The following is a 16,970-nucleotide window of genomic DNA, read 5'->3' as shown; positions in this document are numbered from 1 at the left end:
GGTTTTTCCAGATCCAGGGTTGATTTGTGGATGCCAGACTGACATATACCATAAACAAGAACTATGTATTTTGGCCTGGGGAAAATCAAAGTAAACAGTAAGTGCAAGTGCAAAGTAACCCCCAGGTCATGATTTTAGACTCTTCTGGATTTCACACTGGCCTTGCATCACCCATAAGAGGACTCTGTAACATCTGTAACGTGACCTAACACAGAGGGCTTAAGTGAAGCCTTGGTGGAAAATAACTAAAATGTTATTTTTATGTTGTGTAATAATAAAAATCTTCCATGGAAACCTAGAGGGAATTGTGTGTTATAAAAATTTACCAGCTTTCTGGGTATTTCTGAACGCTCATGCATTTTTTTTATCTTCTTCCAAATGAGTGTTCTGCTCTGTCCATTTTAATTCTGCTGGTGGCTTTTCCCTCCATTTTGTTCTGCTGTTTAAGTAAAGGCAAATAATGATGTAATTTTACCAACAGTTGTTGAATTTTATTCTTTTTAAGGATTTTAAGGACAAAGTTCAGATATGTAGGTATGAAGGTGAAATGTGGCTGCCACTGTACCCAATCTTAATCTCAGTGCTGGGCTTTGAATAAGAAACCTGTCTGGAGCTGTAACCCCTGCTACATGCAATGAGTAGCTGTGTTTCAAAGCAGGCCATCCTTACCAAAGTAGTGTACAGAATGTACCTGTATAATTGAAACAAAATTGTAGGAATTGTAATGCATGCTTGACAGCTGTACTTGAGTGCAGAACAGAAATTTAATTACTTGTAAGATATTTTCTGTATCAAGTTCAACATAGCTGCTAACTTCCAAGAAGCAAAGTGAACAATATTTTGAGGCAGCACTCATTTACAGATTTTACAGGGGGCTTTACTGGAAGGAAATTGCTTCCCAGTCAAAACAAAGCCAGCCTTCCTTATCTTGAGGATGTTGTGAGCTCTGCTGGATTTCAGTGATGATGAAGTAGGTAGTGATTATTGTTCAGTCCATGCTGTATTATTTTCAGTCATACGAAAACATCTCAAAACTTCTCTAGATTAATAACAAGGAGAGACACAAGAAGTTTTCATACAGGATAAGGCTGGAAAATATCTGAACCTGAAAGCCACATACTGTTCTCACACTTGCAAGCTAAGCACATACAATTGGAAAAGTAGAGTGTTGTATACAGTAAAAGACAAATGTCCTTTGCCTGATGATCTACAGCAGAAATGGGTATAAACAAAAGGAGGCAGTGTCCATACCTAGAATGCACCTCTTTCCTGAGGCCAGTTTGCTTTTTTCCTTTGGCTGATGGTTTGATGAGAAATAGTTACAGTAAGATCCCAACTGACTTCAGAGGGAGCTACCACAATCCCTGTCCTTGGCCAATTTCATTTTGACCCAGTTGAGCTGTGATCCTATTTAATATTTCCAAGTGAGCAATGATTCTAGGGCTGTGGACAGCTATAGTTGAGTATTTTCTTTGGCATTAGTATTGCCTAGACATAAAAGTGAGAGAGCAAAATGAGGCAAATGGGTGATTCCTCCCTCTGGATTGGCATAACTTGTTTTCTGTGATTGCCAACTCAGCTTTAAACTGCCTAGATTGGGTACAGCTTAACTTTGATTGATTGATTGATTTTGCCATTACCATATCCTTCGTCACAGCATCTTACTTGGAGATGCTGCTATGCATTTCAATTTGGTGTAATTTAACATTTAGATTTTCAGCTAAATTTAACATCCCTAGAGGCGTTAGAGTTTGCAGACTTTTTTTAATTAAAGTATTATGATGCCAGGCAAACAGTATTTTCCCAGGCTGTCTGCTGCTGATGCAAAGTGGCACGCTCTGTGTCTCCTGAGCGTAGGGGAATGTCCTACTGGGAGAATTGCACAATTCAGTAAGGAGCACCTTGATTATTAGTCATCTGTGTAATGAGAACTATTTAAAATCTTGGCTGCTAGTCTAAGAAACTACTGTTTAAAAATAAATGAAACACCCCCACAGAAAGACATTCCAGTACAATATTTTATGCGGAAGGACCAATCTTCATTCACATTTGAAGCCCAGGTGGCCATATATAATGGTTGCAGTTACAGTGTCATTACTTTTGTTGATGCAGTAGACAGTGAATTTTGACTGCTCTGTTGTGAATGTGTAGCAGAACTGTGTATCCACATTTGTTAGTCAGTCAAACACAGCTGTGTTTATTGCTCAGAGCACTAAAGTCAGCACAATCCACACTCCTGGAAAACATTCAAGGCTTTGCATTCTGTGCAGAAAGGATTTAAATAAAATCTGCTGCTCACTAAAGGCAGCCTATCCCAGCTCTCTCTATGGCAAGCCAGCAGCCCACTGCAGCCAAGCCCATTTAATTGTGAGGGGAAAAGGGGGAGGACTATGAATTGAAAACTGTGAACAGAAATGCAAGTGTAGAATTATGTCACATGATGCCAGTGAGAAATTTCAATGAATAAAACATTGAGTTCACTGCAGAGTCTTTTATCCAGTAAGAAATGGCAATGCACAAGCTTTGTGAAATATATGTTAGCTTACATACTGGTAAAGGGATACCCAGAGTCCAGTCACTGAATAATAGAGAAGGGATGTGAAAAAACTCGACTGTCCATTCTGTCGCTTTAACCACAAAGATGTACCCTTATCAGTAGAGATTCTGACAAGGTTCAACTTCAAAATGTGTGTAATATCTGAAAGGAGAAAGAATAACAAGTTAGTGGTAAGCACGCAGTAACACACAAGGATTTGGCTTCTTTCACGTCTTGACTGTGCGTTTATGCTATAGAGGTGGATGAAAAGTAGAGACCATCCACAACCAGTCCCACACTGCATCAGTTCTCCTTTTACCTCCTGTTTGTGGCTTATTTGCCTTTTAACTTGTAGGAGAAATGGAACATTTTTGTGGAATTCCATTTCAATTTTGAGGAAAAAGTAATAGATTCAAACCTTCTACTGAATCACAAGTAAGACACACGCTTATTAATGATGAAACGAATCCAGTAAATGTGACTAGTCCAGTAGAGTGCTTTCCCATGTAGTGAATGCCTTCATTTGCCTTTTCCAGTAACTTGTGGAGAAGTCTCAGGAAGATCTTTTCAATATAAGAAGATTCATCAACAATGGATTACAGCAAAGAAATAAGTTGCACAGTTTTTATTGTGCTTTGAAATACTTCTGGACAGTGTGACTGTGTGAGGCTGGGAATTTTCACAACTGTTCTATTCTGAATTCCCTAGTTAAAGTTCCCCTAACAGGTTCTCTTGAAACTGCTATTTAAAATAAAAGCAATTCATGTTTTTTAAGACAACAAATATAATGCAGTAATAAAATGTTTCTGTCTTAATGTGTACTTAAGGAAGTAGTAGTAAAAGTAACTGAGGTTTTGAACTTGGATTTTTGTTTCCTCTTACTGCTGTAAATTGACCAGCCAGTGAATAGTTTAAGTTCATTATGCTGATATATGGCTTGTGTTGAGAAACTGTAGATGTTGTTTTTTAAATGGGCCTGAGTGCTTCTCAAATTTCATCATCATTTCCCAGGAGAGATCGGTACAAAGAATTACACAGAAAATTACTGCTAGTCTGTTGTTCAACCTGAATGCATTCAAGTACCTACAGCACGGATTCTGCTGGTTCTTAACCCACGTTTCTATTGCTTTGTGGCAGTACTGTGAACTGTGCTGATTGAGAGCTCAGTCCAGGCCAATTGAAATCATTACTGAATTTTCGTAATTTAACATGAAACCAGTGCTTAGTGTTCAAATGATCTAGGAGATGGAGGGAAACAGAAGACAAATCATCAATAAGTAATCTTCATTGCACAGCAGCCTTGAAAACCAAGTGAGATCGTGACGAGGGATTTAATTTTGGTGTGAGGGGAACAGTGCTGGAGAGGGGAAGAGGTAAGGAGGCTTGATTTACTTTGTTTGCATATTAAAATTATTAAGCCTATTGCTGATCAAAGGAAGCAGGTAGCTGGTGTTACAGAGTTAATGATTCTTTGCAGTTCATTATTAGTAAGAGCTACACTTGAAATGAACTTTGCACATACTGAGAAAGAAAAAACGTAGGAACTTCAGTACAGCCATGTCTTTACTGTCTTAGTTCCACTTCTGCATCTGTACAATGCTGCAGAATGGGGCTGAGTACCAAAGCCTTAAGCTAAAAGGTTACATTCCACTTCTGTGTGGGTGTGGAAGGAGTTTGGCTGCCAAGGAAAGCATCTAGGACTTAGTAGTGGTGGTTAACAGAGGATCGCTGGTGAAACAGAGATGGTGCCAATTAGGTTCATGCACTCAAGATTGTTTTGCAATCAAGTCATTGCCTGAGCCTTCAGACTTAGGAGATTTTGGCTGGACTTTCAGAAAAAAAAAAAATCAGAAGCTGAGAATGTCCATACTGACCCACAACGGCCCAGGAAGTCTTTGCTTAAAGACACAGGCAATTGGGAGCGTGCCAGCTCATGAAATGAAGACGGCGTGCAATGGAAGCAGGGAGCCTACTGTGTCTGTGCTGCTATCCAGCAGTCCTGTTACCAGCTGCAAGAAGGTTTCTGACAAGTCATGCCTGCTTTACAGCCTAATGAAAGAAGTTTGCCTTATAAAAAATACCTCCTTTATGATATTTGGACACCTACCATTTTTCTACATAAGGAGGAAGACAGAAACTTGTAATACTGTCCAGGGAAAAAGCCACTGAATGTGCCACAGTTCCTAGCAAACTTTTTTAATGTTTTACCTTATTTAAAGAAGAAATTTAAACATAAATAATACAATGTTTTTCCATACAAAGGAACTCTGATGAAACTAACAGTTAAAAGTCAATCCAGTTGCTCACAGTAATTACCAGTATAGCTTTTTGTCTGTGCAAATGCAAAGTCCAAGTTCTCTGGAAACATTTTAAAATGTACAATTGCTGTCAGCCAGAAAGATTGAGTCCTTCTCTCCCTACCTCACTCTGTATTTTTAGCACAACTCCTGAATTCAGGAGCTGAAACGAACGGTTTGTTTTTCTTTTATCAGTCAGCATGGTAAAGTTATTTTTCATTCTTGCATTTGTTTGCCTACATTTCAGTTTTTGTAGTTAAGTAGAATTTTGTTTTTGATTAATGGAATCAGTGCAGCATATTTACGTACAGCAACTTCTTCCTGATGGATATTCTTTGAGGAATGCATTAAAGTGGTGAGCGCTGTAGTGCCTCTATCACATTTCTTTGCCACTGGTTCTGTGTTGCTGTTGTTGAACAGCAAAAAAAAAAAAAAAGGCAGGGGTTTGGATGTTGAAGACTTCAGACAACAGCAAATGGAAAACACACAAGAGTGTCAAAGCAGGATCCAAGGGCAGAGGCCAAGAGAAAAACATCCAAGAGCAACTGAAATGAGAACAGAATAAAACCTTAAATAAATCACTGAAGGCTTGGTACCTGAATGGACCTCTGAACTACAATTTTAAGAATGTAACACTTTAAACAGAGTTGTATCAATCAGTGTCCCTTTGTGATGTGATTGCATTGTCAAAATAAATGAGACGTTCATAACCTCCATGTTGTAAAGGAAAATTCAGCCAACTGCCAGTGAAAATAAATGGCAATGCAGTGAGATAGAACCTCTAAACTCAGTACTCTCTCTCATTAAGATTAATTGGTTGCCATCAAAAACGCCAGAACAGTGTGCATAGACTCACTTAGGTCTCTAGGGCATGTGGGAAGATTAATGGCCTATATCAAACGTAATAATTTTCATTGACTGGGTAAGAAAGAATGTTTTTTTTCTTTATCAGAACTGTGAACCACTTTGTTCTTTATATGATCTCTCCCCATGGACTCTTAGTGTCTTCCATTTGTCCTGTTCCACCTCCACTCAGGAAATGATGTCTCATTCCTTTTTTGTAGCATGTAGCTGTAGCACATAGTTGTCATATTGCAACCAACAGCTAGATCTCATTTTCCCAATACTGTTTTTAAAATCTATCCAGTCGTGTGCTTTTGGACTATCAAAGTTAGAGGCTGTGGTGTGCTGACAAGAACACAGTGGATTTCTTTGTATCTTACTAAGAAATTTTAATGGCTATAAGATCAGTACATCCAAATATTTCTTATTCTTCCTGTCTTTTGCCAGGTTTATTCTGAATAAAACTACTGTATTGAAACCTGTTCATGTAGCTATTTAGTTGAGGATAGGGAAATTATAAATATCGAAACATTTCTAATTGCCATTGTTGATTGGAATACTAGCAAATAGCTTTAGATTCACTCCTCCACCAAGTGATACAACTGTGTAACAGAGGTGTGTTCTTCCATCATCTGCAGAAATAAATGTTGACTATCAGCTGGAAACGCCATAAAATCTTTGCTAAAGTTTGTCTTCCATGTCTCCTGAAAACTCAGGATTCAGTACAACTAAGTTAAATCTCCCTTATCTACTTTTGATACATGACTCAGAAAATGGTTCAGTCAGATGATTCAGCTTATGTTCTGAGTCTTACTTTTTGTTTTGGTATTGATAACTTTTTATTAATCAGAATGTTATCCTCTGTTTTGCTATACTAAACTTGTTTGTTTTTTTAAATTTGTCTAGCATTAATGACAACGTCACACAACTGTGCCAAAAATCAAGCATATTGTCTTTTCCCCCAAATGGCAGTATTCTCTGTAGTGTAAGAAAGAATTTTTAATCCAGAAGTTCAGGAAGTTTATTTGGGGGAGTTCAGACCTTCCTGCAGAGGTTGATTTGATAACTAATATAACCAAGGGTTGAAAAGGAGAGAGAAATCCCAGTTGGCAAGCCTGCTCTCTGACAAGGACCAGCCAGGACACAATTCCTCTGATGACCACTTCATATATTTCATACAGACCAGTTCCACTGCACTGTGTGAGCCCCAAAGAGTGAGAGATGTAGCTGTTTCTATTTTTGATTTCCAAACATTTTTCAGCAGATGATGTGATACTTTTTCCAGATTCTGGGACAATGTATGCAAGTGAGCTTCATCTATTTGAGACTTCATAAAGGAGAATTGGTAGGAAGAGATTTGTTGGGGGGTCTGAAAGAGTAAGTGGTAATAGATGATCTATTGAGTGAACTAGCCCAGGAAATAAGCCTGTTCTTCCATCAAAATGTATGTGCTTAAGTACAAGTGTTTATACCCCCATATAGTATATCTCCACATAATGTCTGTTAATGACACCTCAAGGCAAGATTAAACAGGAGTAGCCTGGTGAGTGGTAAGAAGGATGGTTAGGGAGGGTTGTTTGCATTTTGTGTCTCTTTCTTTATCTCTTTATTATTAAGGTTTTTTGCTTGTCCTCTAATTTCAAGCTTATCCTGTAATTTAAATGCATGTCAAGTGGATAAAACCTGTTGTAAGTAGGAAGCAAACAACACACTGTTCATTGCCTGCAGTTGTGCATTCACTGATATTCTTTATATCAGTCTAGGCACCCAGTTTCATTTCTCCTCATCGGACTGAATGTATATTTTCAGAATTAAAGATAGTCTGCAGGAATGCAAATCTCTGCTGTATACTGGAGCTGTGGCAGGGATATTTCTGTGGATGGAACCAATGTAGACAAGACTGCACTGACTTTCAAAGACAAGAGGAAGCACATGAGTGACTGAGATATAGCCTGAATGCAATTAATATTTTTTTTCTTTATCCAAGACCCAACCCGTTTATAAGCAGAGATGACTGACAAGAATCTATCCACATTTATAAAAAATTATTCCTAATGTCGTGGATAGGATTTTGTATTGTTCCCTGCTAGCAAACTTGGTACTAAATACAACAAATATCCCAGTGTGAAAGAAAAGCTCATTGGCTACAGACTGAAACCCTCAAGATGGCAACTTTTCTTTTTTTATGTTGTATTTCTGTGTCCGTATTTACAACAGAAAAAGAACTCTCATGGCATCCTGTAGTTTCCCTGAGTATGTAGTAATGAGGTTAGCTGTATGATACTGCTGATAATGCAAGTTAAGATTCCTGTGCATTCCTCTTAAGAGATATAACCCATTGGATTGAAAGAGAGCCCTGTTGGAGGTTGTAATGTAAGATTTAGGGGAGCCCTACACCTTTCTAGCACGGTAGCAAGAGGTGCAGTTGGACACTGCATGAAGTAAGTGACACTGGGCATGTTGTGCACAGGCAGCAGGATGTTGGTGGTAGTGTTTGGTTTGAATATTAACCTGTGGGGCTCCTTTGAATTTACAAAGACTCTGAAAATAAAACCATGTGTATTCTACTAGTGCTCTTTATCAATGGGTGCATTGCATGATATGACTGTCATTGTATTGCTTTTCTTCTAAGCCTAGCACTGTGGTCCGTTGTAAGTGCTACTGTTTTCTGGGTAGAACTTCTTTATGATTGGAACACTACAATAGGCAGATTGGGATTGATCCTTCTTTGCTGGATTCCTCTTTGGATGTCTGTGAATATCCTTATTGAAGGCTTATGTTGTTTGTCCACTTCCATTAATCCAGTTGCCACTGCCCTTGCTTTGCCAACAACACAACTCCTGATGTGTCAGAGTAGCATTCATGGGGATCCAAAGTATGAAGTTAAGATTGCAGAAGCATTAAATAGTAGGATTTGTCTGCAAAAGAAGAAAGCTTGTCATCACAGCTTGTCAGTATAGACTGTGGGAGTTGCTTTATTCTTGTAATGCATATGCACTATTACAATAACTTTGACATGAGGTTTTCCCTGTTGAAAAGTAAAAGATCTAGGAGGCTGATTTCTTGAGACTATGGTTAAATTGTGTGCTGTTAGGATTTGTATATAAGCATAGTAATAATATGCTGTTGGGAGATTCTTTTGCCTGAAAGTTTCTACTGGTATTTACTGACTCACTGCTTCATCGTGAGTCATATCCTTAAAATTCTGCATGTTTACTATGTTTCTCACCTAACCATTGCATATCTAGTAACAGTCAGCTTATGAACAGCTTTTGTCAATAGGGATATGATAAGAGTGAATTGACTTCTAGTGGGTGGTTGAGAAATGTACAGCATGCTGCTTGAGAAAGGGTTAATTCAGGCATGCCAAGATGTGTAAGGTTTGAGGTCCAGAAGACACAAGAAGACCTTAAATAGTATGAGGGCATGGATTAGTCATGAGGTTGGTAAATAAGAGTTGTTGTCAGTAAAGCCTAGGAAACATCCATAGTAATGCTTTGATGAATTGGATATCTCACTTTAGGGCTGTATGTATTAGCAAAGCAAATTCCACTTGAAATATATCTAGATCCAGTCTCACAGCTGTTTCTCCAGGATAACATACAGGGGGCGCAGATACCCAGTGCCACATGTCAGAGAGGCAGCAATGACATCTGAGAGAGGGGACAGTGCTACAAACAAGTACAGACTGTGCTCTGTTCAGTGACAATGTCTTGACCTGATTGCTCAGACCTGACAGGTTTGTAACCAGCATTAAACAGCAAAATCTGGTTTAATTTTTCCATTTGCTCAGTCTAGCAGTAGACTGGTAAAGCCATGAATCCATGATCTCTACAGTAAACTGTATAATTCTTCTAATATTTGGTTGTATTCTGAATTCACAAAATGACACATCGTGCTAGGAAAATTCTAATACATTTTATAGTTGGAACTTGCTTCAAGTGAACTGTGAGCTGCAAAGGGAAAAGATGGTCAAAACCCTCCTGGGATGTTATCACATACAGATGTAATGAGCCAGCACTTAGTCTGAGCAAGTCATTTCAGAACATTCAGTATCATAAAAATGTAGCTTGGCTCTCTTTTTTGTTATTAAAGCTTGGACTTTATCAACCTGAATTGCACCTGCTGCTTTGGTGACAGAGTTAGCCTTATGGCTACACTTCTCACTAACTGAGCAGGTTGCAGATGTGTTCTGATGTTCTCCTGGGAGCTGTGAAACAACCTCAATTTTGAGTTCTCTGATACTCAACTATAATACTGACATCCAGTTTAAGTTTCTGCCTAACTTTTAGCACAGAATCACTTGTTGTTTTCTAATGCTGTGATGTTCATTGTTTTGAAATTCAACAATGCTTCATGAGAGAAGTGGAATGCTGTAATATGTTTTATTTAAAAAGATATGTAGTAATAAAGAACGAGTGAAAACAAGCAGATGTAATAGCCCATTGTATCTTAGCTCAGCCCAAAGTCTATAAATTTTGCTTTTATCCAACTGAAAGAGGACTTTTTTTGAATGTCTGGGATTTGTTTCTTCTTGCCCAGCCAACAGATGACAAGCAGCTCTTGGAATTTCTGTGTGCAGCAATAGAAACTCTGTCACCAAGATTTTGTCTGTTTATCCTGAAAAAGGATCCAAATCTCACTATGGAAAAGTAATCTGGTAGTATTTGTTTTGTCCATTTCAAGTTAGACTCTAATAATAATTGAATGCAAAGATGGGAAGATAAGTCAAGTGGAAGGAAATCAGAAAAGAGCATGGCAGAAAACCTGCTGCACTCCTCTGTGTGTAAACCAGATCATTGGAGAGGCAGTGAGTCTTCTCCCTGGTGTGTGACAGTTGATTAAAAAGCCACAATTATTAGCATGGTGTTAGAATGGTAACTTGCTCAATCTCAAATAGCAGCTGTCTGTAGGAAGAGAAGAGTCATCCATTCAGGAAAAGGAAACTTTATTTGTAACTGTTTCTCTGTATAACTGTTGGTAGCTGTTAGCGTCAGCATCCTCGAGGTCTGATGGTTCTCTAAAAGAAGTTCAGAGCAATGACTAAAATGTAATCGCAGCTGGGAAGACTATGTGGCAAGGCAGTGAGGGCTGCCAAACACAATGTAATATCAGTAGCATGCAGCTTCCACAGATCTGCGCTGCATTCCCAGCAAGACCCTTCAAAACAAATTTTAGCCCTCATTATAAATCAGAAGTTGAAATGCAGACAAATGAAATCTTCTCTTTTGCTTTCCTGCTGAAAGTATCATCCTGGAAACTTAGTGGCTCATATAATGTAGGAGACTTCTGCTTGGTAATGTGCCACTCATTTCTTTTGATGCTGCATGGTGTGAGGCAAAGCTGTGTAAGTTTCCAGGACATGTAAAATTTTAAGGACAAGCACAAAGGCCTGTAAAATGACTTTGATACTGTTAAAATCTTGAAACCACCTGCAGATAATGCTATCCTTTCCTCTCATTTCCCTTCCCAGTTCTGAACTGCAAGACAGCCAAGAAAGCATTCCCAAGAGCTCTCCACAAAGTCTGAATCATTTGCAAACTTGTTTTAACTTCTTTTTCAGATTTAAAATAACTTCTGAGACTCTGCATGTGCCAAAGAATACATTGCAATGGTTCATACAGTGTGTTTGAGAAGAACACAGGACACACACAAAAAACAGGTTGTGATCTTGCATGTACATCCTACATATTTGCAGGAGGAGTGAGAAAGCAATGCTGTGGCGGCTTTGTGTGAAAAATGGCATTAGAAGACTTGTATTTATCACTGTAAGAAGCTAAATACTAAGAAATGTATAAACAGAAAATTGGAAGCTTATTCTACACAGGATACTAATTAGACATTTAATGCTGGTTTAAGGTTTTCACTGAGAGGGGAATTTGATTCCGGAAGGTTTCTGTAAGTACAGAGAGGAATTAGGTGCCCCAAGGTCTGCTGAACAAATTCTAACAGCCAGCTTCCAGTTTTACCTTTACAATGATCAATTATTTGAAAATGAATGTTTTCCTAGCAGAAAATCATCCTGAATATTTCCCATTTAAACCCTGTTGCATAAATATTTGCCTTTATTCAGCGATGAATATTCAATATAACATAGTGCTGGTTTGATTAATGCAATCATGGAGTTTACACAGACATACAGGGAAGGCAGAGCAGCTCACAATTTCCTTCTCTGACCGTCTTACATGCTTCATTTCTATGCTCCAGAAGAGAAATGTATGCTTTGTACTTCCACATGGGGAGAGTATGATCTGACTTATGGTATGGGGGCAGGATCTGTTTGTCTTGCATTACCTGGGTTAGTTTCACTAACGAGCAGTGTGTGTCTATGATTTTGATGTGCCTGTATTATAATCTCATCAGTAAAATTAAATAGCGTCAAAACAGTCTTTAAAAATAACTAAATAAATAACCTGCAGTGGGAAGGGGTCATCTGAGAGAATGGAACTGGTTAACTGGTTATATTCTTTGTTAGGGAAGAATCTTACTTCCTGGTATTACTACAGGTGGGTTATAAAGGATGAAAAAACTTTTAGTTACCTGAAGAAAATTATTCTAGTAGTGGGCAAAAACACGAAACATTATTGACAACCTGAAGTGTCTAGTTTGGAGCTTGGAAAGGTATTCCAGAAACCAATTGAAGCAGAGACTATTTGTGTTAGTAGCCATGCCAGTGCCCTAATAAGGGCCCAGATGTAAATGCTGAATCCCAGCAGCCAGAGCCTTGGGTCCATTTCTGAACTTAAACCTCGTTTCCATGGATACCAGTGGTGAAAACCTGTCTCAACTATAGTATCTCTGAGACAAGAACTGTCACTTAACCCTTGGGGGCAACAGACGGTTTGTACTGTGGTTTAATGGACTGAGGGGCAGCTCCAAATGCTGACATGCCATAAGTTTTTCAGCTATATAAACTTCAGTTTTGACAATCTAGGAGAAAGTGAGGATCAAGGATCTGATTTTGTATCGTGCGGAATGAATCGTGTCTGGGAGGACTGACATGTATTTGCACGCCACTCCCAATCTGCCAGTTTAATGTCTAAATACAGCATGTGTGTATTTTGTATAGTTTTAACAGAAAATGCTACTTGTCATGCTTATGAAGCGATCTCATGCCTTTTACCTGCTCTCATCTGCAAACTGCCATGTATGGTGAATATTCAGCATCATCTAAGGGAACTATACAAACTTTTCTTCTGTGTTTAGTACACAGTCCTCCTCTACATCTGAATGTAGCAGCACTCTAATGAGAACCAAAGTCCACTGCTTTTTATTTGCAGCATTAGCAACACCAAGTATGTAGAAACTATGGAGTGTAGATCAAGGGAGTGCCCAGCAAATGCTCACAGAATCTGCCTGGAGCCAGTTGTGCTCCTTTCCTCTGTGTTCAGCAACAGTGCAGCCACTTAAGCATCTCAAAGACCAGGGAAATGTGGTGTGAGGCAGCAAACTGAGGCTGAGGTTATGAATGTAGCTGAATCAGCATGACCAAATAATGAGCAACAAACCCAGCTGGACTCAGGTGAGCTCCATATGCAGGTATGCCTTTGTGGATGGTGCTGAGCAACAATTGCTGACTGTTTTATGAATTAGGGCTTGATGCAGCCTTACCAGGAACATCCTTTCTCTGGGAGCATGATAGATGTTCTGCTGTACTCTTTATGTTTTCAGAATTGAAATAACATAAAGGAGATGTACAATTAATCCATGGAATGTGTATGTTACCCACTCTTCTTAAGCCTGTGAGAATAGATAAAGGCTTTTCTAAGCTATCAATGGATTTGTTTGCCAGATGCTTTCCAGATGAGTAGAGTGAGGATGGAGAAAGGAGGACTTTTGGCTCAATGCAATCCCTTTGAGTCCTTTCATATTTCTTTCAAAACAAGCTTTTGATTTTTGAGGAACAGGAAAAAAAATTGGCAAGTAGAAAGCTTTTCAGGGGGAACATTAGTTTAAGTAATATTTCGAAGAAACATTGGCATTTTTAGTCCTAGAGAGATGGAGAAAATTCCTCATGGCTTTTCCAGATTCTTAGAAGGACCTTTCACTTTTTCAATATATGGGTGTTAGTTTGCTAATGTTGAGGAATGTTCTGTATGTGAGAAGTCTGAAAATAATAAAATTGGCATTTTAATTACTTGCAACATTTTTTTCCCCACAGCCAGTATGTAAGAAGCCACTTGTTCAGTGCACTCTGCAAAGCAAAAATGGAAACAAGCTATTACTTTGTTTTGTGTTTACATCCTGACATTTCTAAACAGAAGAAGAATGTAGAACACTTGTGGAAGAGATGCTTTTCTCTTAAATTTGCAAGAAATAACAAATGAGAAGTTTGATTATGATGAATTTGATTGGGTAATCATACATTATACGAGAAACAGTCTGAACAAATAAACATCTCCAGAGAGTTGGACATTGTACCTAGTAAAATCCTGTAAACAAAATACTTTCCTGAAGAAAGAAATGTCACAAACATTTCTGTACCACTTGGACTACTGATGGACTATATTAGATAAATCATCAAGAGTACAATGAACAGAGGAGCAACCAGTGAAAAAAATGACTTCTCTTTCCTGGGCTGTCATTGCTGAAGTCATTGCTTTATTTAATTAAAAAAAAAAAAAAAAGACTGATAATAGAAAGACGCTTCATCACAGATAAGGTGTGCCCACAGCTACAGTCCTTGAGCCTACTGCATCCAGGATCAATGCCCAGCATTGAGGAAGGCAGCCTTCTGTAAGTCATGGCTCGAAGGTTGACCACCATCAACAAAAGTTGTGAGTGTGAGTTGTGAGTTCCCACTGATCTGTCATTTCCTTCTTCTCATAAGGGAAGGCTATTGATTTCTTTTCTTTACAAATTGAACTTTGTACTGAGTATGTTACCTAGATCTCCAGCTTCAACACACCTATGAAAGTGCTTTAAAATCAGCTGTCATTTGGAGCTGTGTACTTAACATAATTTGCAGCATGGTTATTTTGCTGTGAGGAAGCACACAAAAACCATTCAAATTCTGGTTTCCCTTGAATGCACTTTCTACGAGTATTTCTAAAGCACAGACTGTGCAGCGGGTTGGGAATGAAGTGTAAAACATCTCAGCACAGTGAGTCTTGGGGTAAGGCCATGAAATGCTATTTGTTATAGAGAAACAGGGAACAGCACTTACAGTTTTTCAGTGCATGCTTAGCATAGCTATATACCACAGCGTGAGTTGCAGGTCTGGAACATCTCACTGTCAGTGCCTAAGACTGAGAAATCTGTATATTTATTCTGCTGCTAGTGCTGTTCATTGCAATTCTTCATTACTGAGTCAAGCTGAAAAGTTAAGGTCACATCTGGCTTAAGTTGCCATAGCTGAATTCATCAGGCAGGAAGGAAGTGCATTCTGCAAGAAAGAATTTGGATGGTAACTATTACATTCTCCACTTTCCCCATATGTATGATAAAATTAAGCTGATTGCTGTAACTCTCTCTTCCCCACATCTTTTCCCACTGCATGTCCTTGACATCTAGCAGTGTACCAATTTTCTTCTCTCTTAAAGCCTTCTCAATGCCTTCTATGCTGCGAGTGGTAGCCACTGCTTGTTTTGCCAAGGCCACATGCCAGAGAGCAGCCAAGGCAATCAGTGTGTGGCTGAGAGTGCTAGTGATGGAGAAGTGTGATTCCCTTGGGTAGTGAGCACTTAGATTCACAACTCCAAACACATTAACTCACTGTTAGAAGAGTAGGTCCCAGTCTTGGCACCTGAAAGAAAATGAGCTTGTAGGAAGATGGCTGTGAAAAGCTGTGGCTGGGCAATTAAGATTTTGAGTCTGCTTCAGTATCAGTAAGAGAACTGCAGTTTTTAAAAGCAACTACTGTCCGCTGCAATGGTAAAATGCTTGGAGACCAGAAAAAAATCCAACTGTTCATGCAACATTACTGCAATTCTCCTCCAAGTCATTAAGAAACCTGCTGAGCCAAACATTACCTTGGATTATTCTCCCGTCATTCAATCTTCCTGCAACATGAGGTCGGGTAATCTGATGATAAACACATTTTAAATTTCTGAGGTCCTAGCTTTGTCCGTACTGAATTCCACAGTTGTTATCTGTGCCTTATCTCAGTTCTGTAAAAGGAAATCATAAATTAGTGCTGCTCTTGTAGACTGTGCTGATTATTAGTTCTGAGGTGGAAGGAAACGCTGATTCCAGTGAAAGGCATCTTAAATGAGGAAGGCTGTGTATTTGAAGTTTGTCATTGGCAAACAGTAGGAGTTTGACTGCACTGCTGTTCTAACACTTGTACATCTGACGCAACTGAATCACAGCAATATTGACAGTTTCTGAAGAATCTAAAGCATCAAAACTTAATCCACAAAGGATACTTAAATGCTTTACTCGACCCTTGTAGGGGCACTCTTACCTGGATTCTGAGCTGTTCTGCGAAATCAGATTCACTGTTTTGGGATAACATTGCTGTAGGCAGGGTGGAAGTTAGGTAGCAGGGGGGAGAGGATGCATGCCGTGATTCTGATAAGCTGAATTCTAGGCAGGCACCTTGAAGTCTCTACACCAGAAGTCAGCAGTCTCTTGAAAATGAGTTGGCCTCTTGTTCTAACTGTACCACAAGCCCTCTAGAAAATGCTTTGAAAAGCAATGCATAGTTTCCTCATTTTATCCTTTTGGATAGTAGGTGTAGAGGGGAACTGCATGCTGCCGCTTGGAAAAAAAACCACTGTTCCCTCATCGTTCTCTCTGGAGAATGTGGGATATTTTCTGAGTTGAAGATGGAGAATTACAGGTATCTCATCTTTCCCCTTATTCCCAGACCTCTCACAAAGTTGTTTCTATAATGACAAAAAGTCTGAATGCAAACAACTGGGCACCAAGTTGTGTTGCTAAAACATTGATCATATGAAGTCTTTGGAATTCTTGGTATATCTTAGCTTCAGAAACATATACAGCAGTAGCACACGAAACTAGTATTGACACAGCAGTAACACAAGATGACTGACTAGGATTCACCATTAGTCTGATCATGCAAGCAACAAATTGGAGAAGATACTTTTTTGCAATGTTATATTAATTATCTGCCTTACTATATTGTTATTCTTTGCAAAATAATTGTTTCCCTTATGGAAATGTAGGATGTAGCACCTCTCATTTTCACCTGAAAGGGTTTTTTGTCAATAGTAGTTGACTTTCTTAAATTTTTTCCATCTGTCTGTCTTTTTTCAGTTCTTTCTGTTGAATGTTTTGCTTGATATCTTACCATCAGCCTTGAAGGACATTATTTGTTTTATACCTAACTA

The 16,970-nt window shown here is 38.8% G+C and overlaps 1 long non-coding RNA gene across 1 annotated transcript in view; it reads left to right on the top strand.

The window, feature by feature from the left end:
• LOC122175931 overlaps positions 1-13,998 on the top strand; it is a 36,508-nt gene extending 22,510 nt beyond the window's left edge. Inside the window, exon 4 of the long non-coding RNA XR_006177577.1 lies at positions 13,838-13,998. This is a non-coding gene — a long non-coding RNA (uncharacterized LOC122175931). The remainder of the gene's footprint in view (positions 1-13,837) is intronic.
• The last annotated feature ends 2,972 nt before the right edge of the window (positions 13,999-16,970 follow it).

The sequence above is a fragment of the Lagopus leucura genome, unplaced genomic scaffold (genome assembly GCF_019238085.1).
Source record: "Lagopus leucura isolate 7727_CA_CO unplaced genomic scaffold, USGS_WTPT01 Super-Scaffold_760, whole genome shotgun sequence".
Lineage (NCBI taxonomy): Eukaryota > Metazoa > Chordata > Aves > Galliformes > Phasianidae > Lagopus > Lagopus leucura.
Note: the sequence above shows the minus strand (reverse complement) of the source record. Positions and strands in the feature narration are given on the sequence as shown.